Here is a 23,657-nt window from a genome sequence, read left to right as displayed (position 1 = left end):
ATATGTTAAAATGACAATATTTTAGAATACAATAGCTGGTCTAGAGGCTTGAATCATGTGTGGTATGTGTCAGCTAGGCTCAAATCTATAAAACTGCTGCTATTTTGTAGTACATCCATTGAGAGTCATTAGCTGAAACAATTTGTCTCCAACTGTGGTTTTCCATGATACATTTATAAAACAATCATGCTACATGGTCACTTGTTCAGAGAGGCAGTCAAAAGACCTGTAATTGTATTTAGAGTCTTGTATCTCACATTTCATATTTTCATATAAAACAGCTCTGTCCAATAGAAATATAATGTGAGCCATATGTAATTAAAAATTTTCTCATAGCCACATTAAGAAAAGGGAAAGAAAATAGTAAAACTGATTTTAATGATATATTTAACTAGTCTATCTAAAATATTGTCATTTTAACATATAATCATCTTTAAATATTATTCAAATATTTTACTTTTTTTTGTATTGCCTTACATCTGATATGTATTTTCTCCTTACAGCATGTGTCAGTTTAGCCTGATAACATTTCAAGTGTGTACTAGCAACATGTAGCTAGTAGCTACTGTATTGAACAGTGAGTGTAGACCTACAAGCACCTGTGTGTCCATGGGTGATCTGTCTACCTTTGTACCCCAGAAGGGCTGCATTTGATGTGGGGCAGTTGGATCACTGAGAGATGATGAGCCTTGATAAGAGGCTTATGAGCTGAGATACTCTTGATCATTCTTGAGACGGGGCTTAGGTAGAGACCTGTTGGCTCTTTTGAGAATTGTCTGCACTAATGGGCTCTGGAATAAGGAGTATGCCATGGAGCCAGCAAGAAGTTGTGGCATATTGTGCCATAAAGTGTTAACTCAGGAGACTTGGATTACCCAAACCCTGCATATTCCAGTGGTCTTCATGATGGCCCTTGACAAGATCCTGGGGGGATAACCTCTGAGTCCTTGGAGTAGTTCTACCTGACAAGAATATTTTTGCATATCTGACAAGATATGTAAAGTAGTTCTACCTGACAAGAATATCTTTGCATATCTGAGGCTTTGGGCCATGCCAGGTAGGTTATGCTAATGTGATTTATTGTTAATGGCCTTTGTATGCCTGGAGCTTTGGACCACACTGTTTGACCTACTGGGGACTGAAGTTTGGAGTAGTTAAGTTCAACTCCATGCCTATGAGATTGACCCCCCACCCCCCCACACACAAAAACCATGGACACAAAGGCTTGCATGAGCTTCCCTGGTTAGCAACATTTCTCACATGTTGCCTCACATCTCTACTGCGAGAAGTAATGTCCATAAGATTCCATTGGGAGAGGATGACTGGAAGCTGTGCCTGGTTTCTTCTGGACTCCACATTACATGCCTTCTTCCTGTGCCTATTTTAATTTGTATTCTTTCACTTTAGTACACCATAACAATGAGGATAATAGCTTTTCTAAATTCTGTGAATCCAGACACAAACCACTTGAGAGAAATTTGGGGAGAGTGACACCCAAATGGGTACACTGTCCTTTACGCATCAACAATGCTACTGACAGAGGAAGGGGAATACAAAATGGAAATGTGAGAATGGGAATAGGACCCTAGAGTCTGTGATGTGTTTATTATGACAGGCACTTGTCTAGATGCTTTTCATGTAGCCATTAAGGATGCAATTCCTGCAAAAAATCTCTCATATTTCTTACAGAAGAGAAAATGAATATCCACTCTAACTACCATGAAGCCAAACTGATAAAGTGTGATCCAAAGCTTCAGGCATCCAAAAATCATTCACCCTAAATGAACGATAGCACAAGACCACACACCCTGGTCCAGCATATGACAGCAAAGATGTAACCATGTACATGGGACACACTGGCCATTGCACATGTTGTAGAGTCTATGGAGTTCTGGCCCACATCCCGTCAACCCATATAACATTTCATGGTCATGAGTCCCTAGACAGGTCTGTGTCTTCCTGCATTACTAGGCCTGATGACAGCTTGGCTATGTTTGAATAAGACCCTCACCCAATGAGGGAAAATGATTGGTGACTAAATACCTGCCTTTTCTGGCCCCTCTTTGGAGGATTTGGGAACACAGAGCTTTGCACATGATCGCCAGTGAACTTGAACCCCACTGCCTGCAGCTGTGCCCATTCCATCACACACCATTTATTGGCATTCTTTCTTACCCATCAACCTCCCCACATCTTCACTGTGTGAACTGTGATCCCCACCCAAATAAATTGTCTGTACCAAAATTCTACACTGAGCCTCTTTTTTTGGTGGGGGCCAAGATCAAGAAAAGACATAGGATCATACCTGAATGAGAATATACAAAGTAGAAGGTCTGAAGGCCAGTGACAGCACAATTATGCCCTGTGTTCTGTGTCACTTTCATAGCACATATATGGTCCTTTGTCCTATATTTGAATTACATTGAATTACTGTACACAATTCTATTAATATCATAAAATACGTACATGCTGCAAGTTGCCATGCATGGTGCTGTATTAAAATGTGTTCTTAGTACTTTAGTTTACCTGGCTAATTCTTGGTTTCTACCTTTAATACCATTAAAGTATGTACCTAAATGAACCATCATTTGTAAAGCTGAAAGCGGATATTTACTTAACCAAAATTAGACTTCCTAATTCCCATTAAAGGGCAAGCCTATTGGGGGTGGGGGTGGAGGTGGAATGAAGATAATGCTCATATTATTTTTCAGAGAATAAACAACCTTGTATAATCCTATTATGAACATTAGCATACATTTCACAGGCAATCTGGCAAACAATAGAGGTTGTGACTCTGTACATTTGAAATACTATCCAGGGCATTGTACTAGAAAATGACAAAACTTACAGCTGTGTCAATGGGTCAAAAAGCGGTCATAGGACATTTCTCAGACACCATGGATTACTCAGAGAAACTTTTGTGAAAACAACCTGTGTGTTAGGAAACATGTTTTTCATAGTGAAATAGGTCTAAAGGAATAGCTTTATGTGACAAGCAGGGGTGGAAGCTGAGGGAGAACGTTAACCTGTCTTTAGTGGTTCATGATTAAGTTGAACTGTGACAAAACTCCAGTGTCTAATGAAATGCAAATTGTTATTGTGAAAACCTCCTTCACAGGGTACAGAAAATACAATATCTGCTTCCAGTTACATTCTTTTTCAGAACTACAAAAGAAGTCACTTAAATTTAATTAGTTTTACTGAGAATTTCCAATCTGGAAGACTAAAAGATTTTGACTTTTTTTCCTAACTCATATTTGATGATACAGTTGACCCTTAAGCTGCATGGATTTGAATGGCACAGGTCCCTTCCAAGCAGATTTTTTTCAGTAGTAAATACTATAGTGCTCCACAATCCTTATCTGGTTGAATCCACGGATAAGGAAATTTATGTAAAGTTTTGTGGGTTTTGGACTGGGTGGAGGATCAACTTCTCTAACCCCTGCATTTTCAGAAGTCAACTGTAGTAATCTATTTTACTGATATCTTTAGAACACATTAGACATATCAAAAATAATGTAGGAATTGGAGATCCACTGGGCTGAGGATCTTCAATTTTTCATTTACATATTCTATACTCCAGTTATATGCATTAGTCTGGTTTTTTGATTTATTTACTTTCTCTGTGCATATCTCATTCTGGATGAAATATGAAATTCACATGAGGATTAGATATAAAACATGCAATTATATCTCCAAGGATTATAAGCATTACATAGTATGTTTTTACTGTATTTCTATCTGAGCTAAACCTGGAAAAGATGCCATCTCCATTAAATGTTGTTTTATTAGACTGAGCATATATCACAGGTATGGTCACCTCTTTAATATTTAAGGATAAGCTGACATTATCATTTAGTTACACACAAACTTCAGAAATGTGAAAATTTCACTCAGCCAAATTGAGACACCATACCTTGGAGGTTACAGGGCCCCTTCCACTGATCCTGGGGATAGCTGACAGACAATGACTGGTGGGCATGTGAGTAAAAGAGGCCATTCCCAAGGGGAGACCAACTCTGTGGTTCAGTCCACACTCCAGAGCTCCCTGTGGGCTTAGGCTGAGTCTAAACTCCAGCTCATCTCTTCTGCTTCTCTCATTCCCCTTCTTTGAGCACAGCCTCCCCTGCCCTGCAAGGAACCCTGGGTACTGGAATTCCTAGTTTAGGTTTTGCTTCTTGAGAATCAGGCCTGAGAACAGGAGGTACCTTATTTTCTAGAACTAAGAGACTGTCTGAAATCTTTGTGCATTCCCTAGAAGGACGTAGGGAACTTTCAGGATCCTCCATTGCTAGTGCAAGGTTTGTTCTTCCAAATACTAAGCAGGAAGGAGGTGGGGAAATATTTTATGTTTTTAATCATCAAGGAAGCTTGCTTACCCAAAAAGTACAAATGAACCATAACATCCCATCCATGAATTAGCACAAGGTGAACTGAGGATCAAATGGAATATGAATTGATGCAGCAGCTTACCACAGAGCCCAGGATATAGCAAAGTGGTCATAACTATTGTTCTTGTTTGCCTTACTTTCATTCTAAAGCATTCTCACTATGATTTTTTTTTTTTATTACCCCTGAGATAGGAAGAAAGAGTCAAAGTGGGCCCCATTTCTCTGAGTAAGATCGAAAACATCAGTTTCAAATCATGACTCCCCACAGTAGCAATCCAGATGTCATTGATTTAGTCTGAATGTCCCTCAAATTTGCTACAGAAATCTCTAGAATGGAGTCAGCAAGGAAACCTCTATTTGTATTTTATAATGTTCATTCTCAGCTTGTGACAATGAGAACATTTTAGGTTCTAGAATGAATTAATGCTTCATTAATATATTTAATAAGAATCAGACATGATATCATTGGTGTGTTTTAATTAATCCCTGTGGATATATCTATATGGAACTATTTCTTGATGTGAAACATTTAGAAACATGTCTAGAACTACCCTGATGGTAAAAGATAATGAGTCTTTTGCCTCTATTCAGATCAAACTCTCATAAGTTTCTAGATTAATGTGTAAATATGGGAGTTCAGTTTCTCATGCAGACATTTAAACATCCCTATAATATCTCCATCAGCAAGCAAATGAGTTTCTTTTTCCTAATCCAATTATATGAATTTTTGCCTAACTTTACTTAAACTATTTCTTCTCTTGAAATAATTCAACTCCTCCATTTTGCAAATCTGCATATTTTTATGCCTTTCCAGTCAAATATTCACCATGAAAAAATTTCCAAACTGCAATTATGTTGTAATTTTTTTGCTACCCAAAGTGCATCTTGGTTGCACAGTTTGTTATTGGATTATTCAAGTTATCGAATAACTTGAACTACCAGTTGACAAACTTGTCTAGCTACACTGTACTCTGGATGTAGATCATGTTTCATATACTGCAGCATAGCCCTTATTGTGCCTGAAACACAGCAGAACATACAAAATGTGGTCAATATACTCTTGAATGTTGAGTAAATGCACGTCTCACTTTCCTTGTTGCCATCATTACTGGGTCTCTGAGATGAAAGGGGGTCAGGAATGCCTTACTCTTCCTCAGCTCACTTCCTTGACCCAATGTGACCCAAGGGTGTTGGACAGTCAAGTGTGGAAAGGAATTATCTCCCTTGCCCCCCTCACCCAACACATCTTGTCTAGAGTCAGCTTTAGACATTGAGAATGTCTATAATCAGGTTGGATGAAAAGGTCATTCCTACCTTAGAAAGGATCTGTTATATCTTTCCCTCAACAAGGAGCAAGACCCCATTAAGTGTCCACTGAAGCACAGATAGTGTATGGGTATGGAAGAAGAGACACACAAAAAGGGCTGTGTGTTGTTAGATATGGGAAATGTGAATATTTGATATATTTTTCATGGTTATTTTATAAGGATGCAACTACAAAGTATGTACATAATGCATACTATAAGTAGTATAAATCTAAGGTGATCAATATACATTTATGTTGCTGCAGATATTTGATTTTAGATCACAGTAGATATTTGGAGTTTGTGCAGTATAGCAGTGAGAACCAGCCACAAACATCTGCTTCCCTTTATCCTGAGAGTGTAGTGCTAGATTCATGTTTCTTAGACTCACATACTCCTCTAGAATCCTTTGGTCATGCTTTATGGTCACCCTGTTTGTGAGGACAACTTTGACCTTCAGCCATTCAGGAGGGTGAAGAAACTTGAAGAACATGATTAATGATGTCAGTCTCCAGCTCTTGCTGGTTTAGTGAATTTTGAGATGTTATTTAATTTCTCTGCTATTCAGTTTCCCCATCTATACAGTGAAGATAGTAGTATCCACGTGTTAGAATTGTTTTGAGCATTAAATGAGATGTGTATAAGCCACTCAGCAAAATGTTAAGGAAAAATATCCCATCATTTATCCATTCATGTAATGAATATTAATAACATACCTACTATGTGTCAGCTCATATTCTGATAGGGAGAGACAATTTAAATTAAGCATACAGGACTTTCCTGGCGGTCCAGTGGTTAAGAATCCCCCTTCAATGCAGGGGATGAGGGTTCTATCCCTGGTCAGAGAATTAAGATTCCTTGTTGCAGTGGAGCAACAAAGATCCTGGGTGCTGGAACTAAGACCTGATACAAATAAATAATTTATTGATACAAAATAAATAAAGTATACAGCACATTCTTCATCTTCTATGGTGAAGAATAAAGTGAGGAAAAAGATGGGAAACTCTAGAGTAAGATTTTTGTGCAGACCCCACTGATTATGTATAGTTGATTAAAAAATATCTTAAGGGACAAGGGAGTTAGTTTTGTGTGAAGAAAGAAAGAGAATAGAGGAAATAGCGAATGCAAAGCCCCTTGGGTTGGAGTGTGTTTAATGAGTTTGATGAATATTGTAAAGACCAGTTACCAAGGAGAAAAGAAGATTTGATGTTCAAGGTAATGGGAAGCTTGATCAAGTAAGTCTTTTATAGCCAATTCAAAAGGTGTGAGCACCTGGGGAACACTTGGGGAACCTCCAGATCCACATTCTACCACCTGCCAAGTTTTTCAAGTAATAGATCACAGACAATCACAAGCTGTCTCTCTCCAGGTGAATTGAGCAAAGGAGTCCATAAATTTTGAAACTTATTATCACTGTTTCCTTGCTTAGAAAAGACACAGCTGCCAAATGTGGCAAAGGCATTTTATGATTTGCTTTTGCTTTTAGCTTTTGGGAAGAAAAATGAAATATGAGGCATTTCTTATCAGCAACAAATAATACTAGAGGATAATGGGACACTATATTCAAAGTGCTACAGAAAATGAACAATTATCCTTGGATCCTATTTGGACCATGGCTCTCATTCAAGATGGGGATGAAATAGAGACTGTGGGTGCATGCTAAGTCACTTCAGTCATGTCCAACTCTTTGAGACCCTATGGACTGTAGCTGGCCCCGCTCCTCTGTCCATGGGATTTTCTAGGCAAGAATACTGGAATGGACTGTCATGGCCTCTTCCAGGAGATCTTCCCAAGCCAGGAATCGAACCTGTGATTCTTATGTCACCTGTATTGGCAAGTGGATTCTTTACCACTAGCATCACCTGGGAAGCCCTAAATAGAGATTAATGTTCATAAAATCCACAGTCCCTGCTGAACAGACTGAATGGATACATTTTGGGAAAAAATGAACAAAAATATCAACATTTGGTTCAACATTATTGCTGAATACAGCTGTGAAGGCATTTCTGGATGAGATGGACATCTGAATCAGTGGATGAGGAAAGCAGATTGCCCTTAGCAGTGGGGGTAGGCCTCCTTTAATCTGTTGAAGGCATAAATCAAACAATGGTCTTAGACTGAGGAAGGGGGAGTTTGCTTTCTGCTTGACTGTCTTCAAACTGGAAACTTGGTCTTCTACCTTTGAGCTTGTGCTTTGGCTGGAACTATACCATCAGCTGGAGAAGGCACTGGCGACCCACTCCAGTACTCTTGCCTGGAAACTCCCATGGATGGATGAGCCTGGTAGGCTGCAGTCCACGGGGTAGCGAAGAGTCGGACGCAACTGAGCAACTTCACTTTCACTTTTCACTTTCATGCATTGGAGAAGGAAATGGCAACCCACTCCAGTGTTCTTGCCTGGAGAATCCCAGGGATGGGGGAGAGTGGTGGGCTGCTGTCTATGGGATGGCACAGAGTCGGACACGACTGACGTGACTTAGCAGCAGCAGTAGCATACCATCAGCTCTCCTATATCTGCAGCTTTCTAACTGCAGATCATGGGATTTCTCAGCATCTATAATTGTGTGAGAGTCTATTCTTTATTATCTGTCTATCTATCTGTCTATCATTTATCTATCTATCTACTTTCTTATTGGTCCTGCTTTTCTGGAAAATCCAAACTAACCCAAGTCTCAATTTAAATGTAACCTCCTCTAAGAAGCAACTTCTCAGGTGGCTAGGTAAAGAATTTGCATGCCAATGCAGGAGACTCAGGCAACCTGGTTTTCCTGGGTAGGGAAGATCCCTTGAAGGAGGAAATGGCAACCCACTCCAGTATTCTTGCCAGGAAAATCCCATGGACAGAAGAGCCTGGTGAGCTATAGTCCCTGGTGTTGCAAAGAGTTGAACATGAGTGAGCACACATGCAGTTTAGTTCCTCTAAGAAGACTTCTTATCTTTATTCTCTGGCTCAACCACTTGTTTCTTACACAGTAGTTATGACAAACAAATTATCTTATTTATCTGTTTTATTATTTTTTATGTGTCTCCCCAACTATGAAGGGGCTTCCCTCATAGCTCAGTCAGTAAAGAGTCTGCCTGCAGTGCAGGACACCCGGGTTCAATTCCTGGGTCAGGAAGATCCCCTGGAGAAGGAAATGGCAACCCACTCCAGTATTTTTGCCTGGAGAATCCCGTGGACAGAGGAGCCTGGTGGCTTACAGTCCATGGGGTCGCAAGAGTCAGACACAACTTAGTGACTAAACCAACCAACTATGATATGCTTCTGAAGGTAGAGAACAAATGAGATCTATTTATTTCCTAAGTGCCTTGCCTAAAGTCTGATGCAAAGTAGCTCTCAATAAATATATATAGAATAAATGAATGGATCAGTAAATGAATTCTTGATAGCATTTTGCCTAGGTAATTGCATCTTTTTCTAATGGATTGAAATGCTGTCTCTATATTTCTGACTTCCAAACCATAATATTCCATCTTGAATTTTTATCCCTTGAATTCAAGATTACAGTTTCCAAGTATATTTCACATATGTGCCTCAAATATCCAAGGCTAAACTCAATTTCTTTTATCCTCCAAATTTCCGTTATTACCTGTTTTTTTTTTTTTTTTGGTTATAATGGTCCAAACTCTCACCACACTCAAGACCAAGGAGTCATCATTCATTCATGGATTCATTAAATTGTTTGTGGAGCAGCTCCACATTCTATCACTGCATGCATAATGGTGAACAAAAGGGACATAATCCATGTCCTCATGGAATCTTTTGCACAATTCTAAGTATGTTGAGTGCCAAAACTTAACTGTTCATTCTACTTCAAGAATTTCTCTTGAACTGGTACCAACCTCTCATTCACTCCTTTCCTAGATCAAGCAGACATTATCTCTTATCTGAACTTTTGTATCAGCTTTCAGACTGGTTTCCTTGCCACTCATCTCATCTCACATGAAGTCATTTGTCACACTAAGAAATGCTTTTCCTAAAATAAAAATTTAACTACCTGATTGCCATACAAAACTTTCCATGTCTTGCCATTGCCTACAAAAGAAAGTTCAAATTCTTAAGTGTGGCATACCATGTCCTTTATGATTCAGCTCTGTCAGGACATTCAAGTCTATGAACATGACCTCATGTGTTTGCATATATTGTTCCCTTATTCTGGAGTCTCTCCTCTGCTTCTATATATCGACCTGGCAAACTCCTTCAATCCTTTTCTTTCTTGTTGAAGCTTTCCTGAGTCCTATGACTATCCAGGAAGATGCAAGAGCTTTTGGAACCATATTCTCACAACTTTTTATAGGAATTTATGCCATTGGGTTTCATTATGAGTGTCAAACATGTTTACATGTCTGGATTTCTTACTAGACCGTGGGCAACTTGTGAGTGGAGGATGTAGTTTAGACAAACTTCTATCAGTACAAAGCCAACAACACTGGAAATGTTACTGATTTTTTGCTTAACAAAGGAATATTGACTGAATGGACATATAATCAGTCATTTACCTAAAAATGACAATTATTGGTGGTAGAGCGGACCTAGATCTCCAAATTCCCAGTCCAGTGTTTCTTCCCTAAAGCACTTTGTCATTTATTCAGTGGTTTTTAAAATTGATTCAAGGGAGAAGGAAACAATAAGGCATATCCTGGATTAGGGGTTTGTTCAGAATCACCTTGGGTCTTTCTGATTCTATAGATGCTTGGCTTAGAAATTCTGAAATGTACTCCCTTAAAAAAATCACCAATTGGGAAAAAATAATCACCAAATGTACTTCTTGAAAAACATCAACAATGCTAGCAGAGGAAGTGGAAGTTTGGAGGCAGGCCACCGTGGATTTGAACATCTATTTCTTCACTGATCCACCTGGTTTACAGACGAGGAAATCAAGGCACAGACTTTGTGTCATTGAACTACTTTGTGCCTTGGTATCCTCACCTGAAAAAAAAGGCACCATGTTTTGAAAGTTATTATGGCAATTATATCAGATGAATGACCCTTGACAAAGAATTAGAATAATGCCTGGCACATACTAGGTGTTCTAAAATTTAGTTTCTCTTTCCTGTCCCCCCACCCCCCCGCCCCCGGCTTTAATCAGAAATCCAAAGACACCAAAATGGCTTTTCCGTTGTGTGGGGAGAAGGCGATTACTCTACTGATGGATTTCTGCATTTCACACACACTTTAACAGCCACAGGGTGTCTTCACTGAGACATCTTGTCACTCATTAGCACCGTTGTTGGAAAGCTGATAAACCTCACCTCTTACTCAGCCTCTAACACAATTGGGGAAGCCTCTATTTTCTTTTATCATTTGAATTCTGACCTTCAAGGTTTCACTCTAACCCAAAGGCTTAATTTATCTTCTGTTAAAAGCAGTCATTTTCCCCTTACATGGAAACTGCCAGGCCCTGAGTATGCACAGTGAAATCAAGAGATTGTCCTGCCTGATTCACAGGCAGACACAGACAGATTCACAGACACAAGGGAAAAGTCCCTCCACCCTTCCCTTCCATTGCGGGTAGAAGGGGCTTTGATTACAAGGTAGCATATGAAAACCTCAGGCTGCTATTGAACACTCCATTCTGTAAAGTTTTAAAAGTTGACAAAATGCCATGAATGCCATTGTATGAAGTCAACCTTATGTTTGTTTTACCTACTGTACATCACAGTACACTTCCTGGTAGCTGAAAGTTTGTGTTGTTTTGACTAAATCTGTACAAATATGCATAAAATGTATATTTAACAGATATTTCACTTAAAAACAAAGAAACGTTTGTGTCTTTAGATTGCCCCAGAACCTGAGGGCTACTGAGAATTATAAATAAATTTGGCTTCACAAGTCTGGAGTCATAAATGACATTTCTTTAAATGATGGAAGGGGGGAGAATTGAGTTGTATAGGAACCTTCCGTTTAACTCCCTTCCTCCCAAATATGTCCAAAATTTAAAGAAAGCTCCTCTAAATATAATCCTCAGTTGGAAAGAAGCTTTTGATTCCAAGTTATTGGGGAAAGACCTGTTTAACTGTTTATACCATTGCTTTGTTTTCTTAGAATTGATGCAGAAGGATCATGGGTCCAGTTCCTTTAAAATACTATGTTTTATCACTCTCCAGTTGATGGGCGCAATCCAGGATGAGGAAATTGGAAACAGCTGGAGTAGATACAATAACTTCTTTTGAAAAGACAGCTCACAATTACTTGAGAAAAATAGAGATGGCATCAGAACAGTAAATCTCAAAATGCGGTTTCTGGATGGCCAGCATCAGCATTACCTGGGAACTTGCTCGAAATGCAAAATGTGGGACCTCACTTGACCTACAGAATGAGAAATTCTGAGAGGAGGGCCCAGAAATCTGTGTTTTTGCAGTACCCAGGGATTCTGATACACACAAAGGGGCTAAACGTGAGAACTAGACCATGGGAAAGAGTAACAAGAGAGAGGGACTCTTGAAAAGCCAGAGAGGAGTGATTCAGGGACAGTTCATTATCAAAAGTGACCACAGAAGGTGCTAATCCAGTGTTTAATACCTAACACTTCAATGTGCATCTGTTTCTAAAACTGAAATTAAAAGACAGACTATAAACTGCTTCTAAGAACAGTGGAAAATACAAGCTAAAGGAAATAAGCCAGAGTTAGAAAAGATGTTGGTCACAGAGTAACAATAATGGTTTTATCACTTGGATTCAGATTTTTTTCTTATAGTCTATATGGTTATTTTCATATAAATAAACAAGGTATGAGATTAAATATTTGCATATAAGTAGATTATTAAAATATACCAATACACACTTTTTCTTCCTGTTGAGAATAATTTGTAGTAGACAAACGCTTCTGCCCAGAAAGACCAGAAAAGTTGTGGCCTCCCCCCCCAAAAAATGTTGTAAGGCCTCTGAGGGTTGTCTAAGCAGTCAGATCCTGGAAAGAAGGGAGCTCACTGAGGGAAACCTAACTTTTGCATCCAGTTTCCTCTGAAAGTGAGTATAACCATGATCAACAGCTTCACTCTTACATACATACCTAACAACAATGCAGAAACAATGTGTACACGAAGACATGTACAAGGAGTTTCATAAATGTACTATTTGCAAGAACCCCAAACTGAAAACTACTCAAATGTCCATAAATCACAGAGTGGATGAGTAAATTGTGGTAATTTTCACACATGAGGCAATGAGAATGAATTAATGATAGCTGTGTGCAATAATGGATGAAACTTACAAATAGAGTGTGATATATCCTATTTACCTCAAGTCTGAAATTATAGAAAGGAAATCTATGATGTTAGAAATTCAGATAGAGGTTCCCTCTGAGGGTGTTAGAAAATAGGAGGGGGAAGAAGGAGTCCTTCTGGGCTCTGGTCATGTCCTTGTTGCTGAAGTGTCTGCTTTGTAGCAATTTAGCTCTCTGGATACCTGTGATTTGGGCACTTTTCCTTATGTATTTAAAGTTTTATAAAAGCTCTTATTTTAAAAGATATGTTAAGAAGAAAGTTTTTATTTTTTTTAATTTCCCTGTCATCTTTGCCTGGAGCTAGTTCATCACATGAGTCTATGCTATGAAGGTACTGTGAATTCCCAGCTAGTAATTGGAGGCAGGAGAATGTGGTCACTAAGAATCTCAGATCAGGGAGTAGACAAACCTGCAGGTGCATTGCTGAGTGGGTTTTCCCTTATCACTGAAGTGAAGTGATCACTGCAGTGGCAGATAACTTGTAGAATTGAATGACGATTAAGTGAGGGATTCCATCTGAAGTACTTAGCCCATAACTGTGAGTTCTTAAGGAGGTAGAGGTGGCCTAATGATCAAGAATAAAGGCCATGTATCTAAGAGAAATAGAAAACAACTTTCCTGAGACCCTTGGTCTATGTGACTGTACCCCTTTTGAGTAATAGAAATACTGTGGTCACTCTCTTGGCAGAGTGGATATCCTGAATATCCACTAGAGTATTTACTGAATATTTACTGAATCTGCGTGCTCTTACTGCTCCCTTTTCACCAGAGTCTCCGTGTTGGTCTACAAATTTAGTTCGTTTGCTTTTGGATCCTGGGCCACACGTGGAACCAGAGACTTTCCAAGGAATTCTCCCTTGAAGACATTGGGTTGTTGCAATACAGGGCTTTGTGCCAAATCTATGCTAATCTCTCCAAATGAAAGAATCTCCTGTGTTCTGAATTTTTCAGGACTTAATTTTCTTCTTGTACAGCATCCCAACTAAAACAAAGATGGCTTGTAATGATCTACAGTCATGAATAAAAAGAATGACTAAAAGTACTAATTAGCCTAATTGAAATCCACAAAAATGCCCCAAATCTTACTTTGTCAATATTCACCTCTGATCACAGAATTTATCAAGGTGGTTTTTCAATAGCAATGTCATGAGTCCTAGAGTCTGACTTCCTTTCTCTCGGTGGCATGCGAAGCCAGCACAGAAACATTGATACAGATATTGAACAGTGGGTTAGGGAAAGCCAAAAGAGCAATGTCCTGGCAACCTTAGAAGGGACATCAGGGGCATGCTGCTCACCCTGCACTCCCTGGTTTAAGGCATTTTGTCTCTTAAAAGGCAGGGGAAATTTGTCTGTGGTAGCGTGGGTTGCAATCCTCTAGGGAGATATTTCTAAGAATCATATTATTAAAATAGCTGCTGAGCAAAAGGCTGCGATTCCCAAAGCCACTTTGAGCACAAGTAATAAGAGACAGAGATGAGGTCATCTCCTTAAAGGTCAGCTGCATCCCCAGATATGCACTTACCTCAACCCCCACTCACAGAGAACCAAAGAATGGAAAGTGCGGGAGCCTATGCCCACGTGTCTGCAGCAGACCCAGCACCTGGCCAGGCCTGGCAGCCAGGAGGGGCCCCACCCCTTCTTCTCTGCCAAACATTGTTCCGTGTACCTGGCCACTGCCAGGGTTTTGCAGCCTCAGACACTTAACCACCTTTTCCGAAAGTACCTCTCCCACTTTACCTCAACCCCACCCATCCCATCCCTTGGCTAGACCTGTAATTACAGGACCTGAAAAGCAGCCTCAGAGATACCACACAGGGCAGGGCAGCCCCCAGCAGGCAGTGGAGCTGTAAGCTTTTCTTTCTATAACATCCCTGCATTGTGGCCATCTTGCATCAGTCACTCATTGCCACCCACAGGGGGCTGTGCCTGCCAGGCCTGCCTCTCACACTTCTGGGCACAGAGCAAGAGTAAGATGGACTCCCCCAGCATATGACTGGCATTTCCTCTTCCACCTCCCTGGCTCTGTTGTCATGGAAGGGCCCACAGATGTGTACAGACACCCCAAAGTTTTCCATGCCTCCTATAAACAGAAACCCTTTGCCCCCCTTAGGTCTGTATCTGTGCACACCAGCCACCTCAAGGGTGATGGAACCAGGAAGGAGACACCTGCAGGTTCTGCCTGCAGGCTCAGGCCTACTTGGGCAGGGAATTACCAAGGTGCTTCTCAAGGTGTGGCCTAGAAGGAGGGGTGTGGGTCCTTAGAAGGTACATCTACTTGGCCTGAAGATTCTTTGCCCTGTGGGGAGCGATGCATCCAAGGAAAGGCCAGAGTTGAGCTCTTTAAAAGGGCGGACCCAGGATGAGGCACCCACCACCTACTCTAGGCTTGGTACCACCACCGACTTACCAAGGAGTCTCCTGGCTTCTTGTGTCTTCTTTCTTTCACTGAAGTCATTTGTAGGGGATCCAATCAAAGGTGTTCATGGTTCCAATTGTTCTTTGAAAAAAACACAGCTTTTCTGCCAGGTCATCCATAACCTGAATCCAACCTGCCTTCTGAAACCCTTTCCTTCCCATTCCCAAACATTCTGTGACCAGAAAATGGGATATTAAAAGGGAAGGCCTAGGCAGTAAACGGACATGTGTGAAGTGGCCACCATGTCTTCTGAGAATGAGATCACCTGCCATCCCTCACAATCTTTTCTGAGTTTGCTCCACATTGTGAGTGAAATTTGGATAGAGGAGTTTGTGTGCCAAATCAAAGCCACTTGCCTTAACTGTCTGGATGGTGGTAATATTTTCCTGTTTTTCCTGACAGTTATCATGCTGATCCAGTTTCTGCCATCCTCCCCTAAGCATGTCAGTCACCTGGAAGTACAGACCTCCAAGCCTACAAGGACTTGTTCTCTCCTTGCTGACACTTCTGCTGCAAGAGCTGTGGGCCTCTAGCTCTGAAGGCTTTGACTGCAGGTAGCAATGAGATCCCCCAAGAAAATGGGCCAAGGGCCATTACATTTCTGCAGTCAGAGAAGCTGTCCTGAAGCACTATTCTAGGTAATTTTAGTGGTTCCTGTCCCTCCATCCCTAAGAGAAGGGTGCTGTTGCTGCTCATAGTTTCTCCCCAGAGTAGTCACTGATCATCAGCCATCCTCAGTCCTCCTAGGCCGTAGCCTGTCACTAATTACACATGCTCAATCTCTATTGGAGCTTCATGTATACAAAACCACAACTCAAGGTGGTGAAATACTGACCCATTTTCCTTTTCTCACCCATATATCTCTCAACTGACAGTCCCAAGGAGAAGATGCCTGAGGCTGAAACTCATCTCTTTTCACCAACATAAAGCTCCCTTGAACTTGTCTTCACACACCTCAATCATCATGATGATTAGGTTGCTTTAAGGGTGAACTGAATTTTCTGGGCCTCAGTCAACTCTCACTGTCTGTCAGCAGGGAACAGAAAGTTCTGTGGTCCTCTTGTTTCCCATGGGAAGGGATGGCTCTTGAGGAACCTCTCAGAGACTGGCTCTGTGTAAATAACCCCTAGTTCAGCAGCACTGGCTTCCGTTTCAATATTCAGTAAAGCTCTCAGGTTTTTTTCTTCCTTCTCTTGCTTTCCTGGGGTGCATCACCTCCTGGCTTGTCTCTAAAACTGTTGCTGATTGTTGGAGTACTAGCTGAATTCCAGGTACTCTCTCATTAAAGGCTTCTTGCTTTTTGTAGATACTCATCAAAATGCTAACTTTCATTACGATTAGAAGGTGAAGTTTTCTTTATCTGACCTCAGCAGAAGGGGTGAGATCTAGAAGCATTTTTGAAACTCTGCCACTGAAGGGTACTTACAGAGCTGAACTCTGCAGCTCCAGAAGTGCCAGCCCCAGTACCCTGTACTCAGGTAAATAACTTCTGTGTACCTTGGTCTTCCTTTCTGTGGAATGGGGATGATAAATCTATGTATCATAGGTCATGAGATAATGTAATACACTTAGCCAAGGGCCTGCTATGTAGTAAGTGTTAAATGGATCCTTGATGCATTATTGTCTTTTTTATTACTCAAATTATTATTACTGGAAGAGAAAATTGCCTTTCATGAAGGAGAATCATGAATCCTCATATGGGTATATGGGTTCACTTCTCCTTATAGAGAATAATGAGGGGAGGTCTTCAATTAGAATAAAATTGTGCCTACAGTGAAGAAAACTGGTAATTTCAAAGAACCAATCAAAGAATTTGAGAACTAGTGCTGAAATGAGGCTGCCATTTCTTAATACAAGCTATAATAATGGAGCCTTAGCAATGACCAGTTGCTCTCATAAGAACTTAATATGCATTAATTCATGTAATCTACCCAACAAATTTATGGGGTGGTGCCACCATTATTCTTACTGAAAAATAAGCTTATTTAACTTATATGCAGAGTACATCATGAGAAATGCTGGAATGGATGAAGAACAAGCTGGAATCAAGATTGCTGGAAGAAATATCAATAACCTGAGATATGCAGAAGATGAAAGTGAAAGAGGAGAGTGAAAACATTGGCTTAAAACTCAACATTCAGAAAACTAAGGTCATGGCATCCGGTCCCATCACTTCATGGCAAATAGATGGGGAAACAATGGAAACAGTGACAGACTTTGTTTTGGGGGGCTCCAAAATCACTGCAGATGGTGATTGCAGCCATGAAGTTAAAAGACACTTGCTCCCTGGAAGAAAAGTTATGTCCAACCTAAATAGCATATTCAAAAGCAGAGACATTACTTTGCCAACAAAGGTCCATCTATCCAAAGCTATGGTTTGTCCAGTAGTCACATATGGATGTGAGAGTTGGACCATAAAGAAAGCTGAGCATTGAAGAATTGATGCTTTTGAACTGTGGTGTTGGAGAAGACTCTTGAGAGTCCCTTGGACTGCATGGAGATCCAACCAGTCCATCCTAAAGGAGATCAGTCCTGAATATTCATTGGAAGGACTGATGTTGAAGCTGAAACTCCAATACTTTGGCCACCTCATGCAAAGAACTGACTCATTTGAAAAGACCCTGATGCTGGGAATGATTGAAGGCAGGAGAATAAGGGGATGACAGAGGATGAGATGGTTGGATGGCATCACTGACTCAATGGACATGAGTTTTCATAAACTCTGGGAGTTGGTGATAGACAGTGAGGCCTGGCATGCTGCGGTCCATGGGGTCACAAAGAGTTAGACACGACTGAGCAACTGAACTGAAGCACAGATTCTTGCCAAATGTCATACAGGTGTAAGACTGAAGGACAAGACTTAAACCCAGGCAGTCTGACTTTATTATTGGCTGAAGGCCATAGAAGCTAGACAAAAAGACTTGACTTATCTTCAGATGAAGGCTTCTTTCCACTGCATTGCAGCACTTGGACCAATTACATTATATTTAGAGAAATGTATTTCTTTCTTAAGGTAGAGCTAACTTTAGTATCTCTGAATTATTGGTTTGGGGTCCATTGAGTCTTATCCCTGAATGACTAGAAGGAATTCTTACTTGACTTCTCTGATTGGTGGAAAGATCTTAAAAGTGGCCAGACATGGAATCCCAGTGCCCACACTAGACTGTCAGTCTCCAGCTTCACCATCTCCTCCAACTTTCCCTTGACTGAATAACTCACACATTGGGGAATGTCCTGTTGAAGACTGCAATAAACCCTGCATGACCTGATATAGGGAGGACAATGAAATCTGGGGTTAGAGAAACCCTGTGAGTTTGGGTTGAAGTTTAAATTATTTTCCTTTGAAGAAGGAAGCATTTCATCTGAGGGGGAGGATATATAAGGGATAAATACTGAGAAATTTTCGGGGGTATTTCCTTTGGACTATGGAAATATTACATAAAGCAGACTGTCTAAACTTTTCTGAGTATCTGTTAATCAAAGCTTGTTAGTGATTGAGGTATGAAATTTGACATTTACCATGGAAGACCAAAAGCAAATGTGTGGTCTTGGCTCTCTCATAAGTTGATAACATCATTGGAGAGGCAAGAAAAATGAATGGAATAACATATTGTGTTGGGTCAAAAGACATGTTACCAAATTTTAGTCATTTAGTCTTCCCGAGTCTCTGTTTTCTTTTCTACAAAATAAAAGGACTTGATTAAATAACTTATTGGGCTTCCAGTTCAAGATGGTGCAGCAGAAGGATGTACATCCATCTCCTCCTGCAAGAGCACCAAAATCCCAACTAGCTGTTGAACAACCATTGACAGGAGGATACTGGAACCCACCAATAATGATATCCCATGTCCAAAGACAAAAAAGAACCTGTAATAAGACGGTAGGAGGGGCACAATCATGATGAAATCAAATACTACACCTGCCAGGTAGGTGACTCACAAACTGGAGAGCAATAATACCAAAGAAGTTCTCCCACTGTTGTGAAGTTCTGAGCCCCACATCAGGCTTCTCATCCTGGGGATCCAGAAAAGGGACTGAGAATACACAGGGAATCTGACCTTGAAGGCCAGCAGGATTTGATTATAGGACTTCCACAGGACTGGGGGGAAACAGACTCCATTTTTGGAGGGTACAAACAAAATCTTGCATGCACCAAGGTCTAGGGGAAAGAAACAGTGACCCCACAAGTGACTGAACTAGACCTATCTGATAATGTTGGAGTGTCTCCTGTGGAGGTGTGGGTCAGTCAGTGGCTCCTTGCAGGAATAGGGGCACTGGTAGCAGTATTCTTGGAAGGTGCGAGTGAGTGAAGTCACTCAGTTGTGTCTGACTCTTTGTGACCCCATGGACTGTAGCCTATCAGGCACCTCGTCCATGGGATTTTCCGGGCAAGAGTCCTGGAGTGGATTGCCATTTCCTTCTCTAAGGGATCTTCCTGACCCAGGAATCGAATCCTGGTCTCCCACATTGCAGGCAGACACTCCACCCTCTGAGCCACCTGGTGTAAGTCCTCTTGGAGGTCATCATTAATCTTACCATAGAGCACGTAGACCCCAGGGCAGGGGTCTCCTCAGGCCAAACAACTAACAGGGAGGAAGTGGAACCCCACCCATCAGTAGATAATTGGATTGAAGATTTAATGAGTATGGCCTTCTCCACCAGATCAAGACCCAGCTTTTCCTATAGCCATTCCCTCCCATCAGGAGACTTACATAAGCTTCTTAGCCTCATCCACCAGAGGCAGACAGAGAAATAAGAAGAACCAAAATCCCATGTGGCTAGAACAAAAACCACATTACAGAAAGTTATTCAGGATGAAAAAGCAGTGGGTTATAACCTAGATGAAGGGACAAGATAAAACCCCAGAAAAACAACTAAATGAAATGGAGACAGGCAACTAGTCAGAAAAAAAACAATTCAGAATAATGATGGTGAAGATGACCCAGGATCTTGGAAATAGAATGGAGAAGAGGCAAGAAATATTTACTAAAGATCTAGAAGAACTAAAGAACAAACATACAGAGATGAACAATATACTAGAAGGAATCAGTAGCAGAACAACTGAAGCAGAACAGATAAGTGACCTGGAGGACAGTTCAGTTCAGTTCAGTCACTCAGTCATGTCCAGCTCTTTGCGACCCCAAGAATCACAGCACACCAGGCCTCCCTGTCCATCACCAACTCCCGGAGTTCACTCAGACTCACGTCCATCGAGTCAGTGATGCCATCCAGCCATCACATCCTCTGTCGTCCCCTTCTCCTCCTGCCCCCAATCCCTCCCAGCATCAGAGTCTTTTCCAATGAGTCAACTCTTCTCATGAGGTGGCCAAAGTACTGGAGTTTCAGCTTTAGCATCATTCCTTCCAAAGAAATCCCAGGGCTGATCTCCTTCAGAATGGACTGGTTGGATCTCCTTGCAGTGCAAGAGACTCTCAAGAGTCTTCTCCAACACCACAGTTCAAAAGCATCAATTCTTCAGCGCTCAGCCTTCTTCACAGTCCAACTCTCACATCCATACATGACCACAGGAAAAACCATAGCCTTGACTAGACGGACCTTTGTTGGAAAAGTAATGTCTCTGCTTTTGAATATGCTATCTAGGTTGGACATAACTTTTCTTCCAAGGGGTAAGCGTCTTTTAATTTCATGGCTGCAGTCACCATCTGCAGTGATTTTGGAGCCCCCAAAAATAAAGTCTGACACTGTTTCCAATGTTTCCCCATCTATTTCCCATGAAGTGATGGGACCAGATGCCATGATCTTCGTTTTCTGAATTTTGAGTTTTAAGCCAACTTTTTCACTCTCCACTTTCACTTTCATCAAGAGGCTTTTTAGTTCCTCTTCACTTTCTGCCATAAGGGTGGTGTCATCTGCATATCTGAGGTTATTGATATTTCTCCTGGCAATCTTGATTCCAGCTTGTGCTTCTTCCAGCCCAGCATTTCTCATGATGTACTCTGCATATAAGTTAAATAAGCAGGGTGACAATATACAGCCTTGACATACTCCTTTTCCTATTTGGAACCAGTCTGTTGTTCCATGTCCAGTTCTAACTGTTGCTTCCTGGAGGACAGAAGGGTGGAAATCACTGCAACAGAATATAGGAAAAGGACTTTTTTAAAATGAAGACAGCCTAAGAGAACTCTGGGACAACATTAAATGTACTAACATTTACATTAAGGGTCCCATAAGGAAAAGAGAGAGAGAAAGGACCTAAGAAAATACGTGATGAGATAAAAGCTGAAAACTTCTCCAACGCAGGAAAGGAAATAGTCAATCAAGTCCAGGAAGTGCAGAGAGTCCCAGCCATGAAATTAAAAGATGCTTACTCCTTGGAAGGAAAGTTATGACCAACCTAGACAGCATATTAAAAAGCAGAGACATTACTGTGCCAACAAAGGTCCATCTAGTCAAGGCTATGGTTTTTCCAGTGGTCATGTATGGATGTGAGAGTTGGACTGTGAAGAAAGCTGAGCGTCAAAGAATTGATGCTTTTGAACTGTGGTGTTGGAGAAGACTCTTGAGAGTCCCTTGGACTGCAAGGAGATCCAACCAGTCCATTCTAAAGGAGATCAGTCCTGGGTGTTCTTTGGAAGGAATGATGCTGAAGCTGGAACTCCAGTACTTTGGCCACCTCATGTGAAGAGCTGACTCATTGGAAAAGACTCTGATTCTAGGAGGGATTGGGGGCAGGAGGAGAAGGGGACAACAGAGGATGAGATGGCTGGATGGCATCACTGACTCGATGGACGTGAGTCTGAGTGAACTCCGGGAGTTGGTGATGGACAGGGAGGCCTGGTGTGCTGTGATTCATGGTGTCGCAAAGAGTCAGACACGACTGAGTGACTCAGCCACCATTTAATGGAAAAACCTGTAACCACTTTTTAAAATCTAGATGTATATCAGAATTGTTTTGGAATTCTTTGAAAAATACAAATGCCCAGGCATTACTTTTTTTCTCTAAAGCTCCGAATGTGTTTCTAATGAGCAGCCATGTTTAAAAACAACTGGACTGTATGATTATCTTTTACTTTTAGTTATATATCAGAGAAGGCAATGGCACCCCACTCCAGTACTCTTGCCTGCATGGATGGAGGAACCTGGTAGGCTGCAGTTCATGGGGTCGCTGAAAGTCGGTCACAACTGAGCAACTTCACTTTCATTTTTCACTTTCATGCATTGGAGAAGGAAATGGCAACCCACTCCAGTGTTCTTGCCTGGAGAATCCCAGGGACGGGGGAGCCTGTTGGGCTGCCATCTATGGGGTCACACAGAGTCGGACATGACTGAACCAACTTAGCAGCAGCATATATATATATATATATATATACACACACACATAGTATGCATTATATATATATATATTTTAGAAAACTTATGAATGTTTACCTAGCTAAAAAATTTATGACATTTTGATTCTACTTGTTTGACTTCATATGAATAGAATGCTAGAATCCTAATTCATATTCACTCAAAACTTTGATATAGTTCCATGTATTTTGGCATCTAGTATTACTGCTGAATGTCTAGAAAGTTTATTATCTTAATGATTTTTTTTTAAAAATTTGAAAGTGTGTTGAAACTTCTAATTCAATTATGAAAATATAAAGAATACTATAGTGTAAAAAACTAGGAAATTAATATGACAGTTTTATTAACTAAAATAGAGATTTTGTTTAAACGTCACAAAGTTTTATGCTAGTATCCATTGTTTGTTTTCACACCTTATTCAAGACTCCAAATTGTATCTAATTGCAATGAACAGCTTCAGCTGCATGCAACAAATTCTGATAAATTCTCTTTTCATTTTCATTCTATTACAAACATTTTCTAATTTTCCTTGTTATGGCTCCTTAGAACACCCATTTAAAAGTGGACACTTAATTTTCAAATACATGGACTTTTAAAAGCATTTTTGATATTAAGTTCTCATTTTGATATTAATTTCTCATTTAAATACTTTCTCCTTTGCAATCACCCTGCGTTTTTTTTCAGTCTTCTAACTTTATTGAGATGGCTAAGCCAATCAAAGATCTCTCAATAAATGTCACATTGCACTTGAAAATATGTGGGTTATTTTCAAATATCTTTTGATGTTGATCTCTAACATAATCCCACAGTGATATGAGAACAGACTGGGTATGACTTTGATACCTTTAAACTACGAAATTTTTGCACCTAGTTAGCATGTCCCTTGATATGTTCCTAGTTTATACTCTAAGGGAACTTGAATAGAATTTGTATCCTACTGTTATGTGAAAATTGTATACATCTTAATTATGTTGAATTGATACATAGTGCTTTTCAGGTCTACTATATA

This window comes from Bos grunniens, chromosome 13 (genome assembly GCF_055505025.1).
Source record: "Bos grunniens cultivar Pamir isolate PY7600 chromosome 13, Bosgru_T2T1.0, whole genome shotgun sequence".
NCBI classification, from domain to species: Eukaryota; Metazoa; Chordata; class Mammalia; order Artiodactyla; family Bovidae; genus Bos; species Bos grunniens.
Note: the sequence above shows the minus strand (reverse complement) of the source record.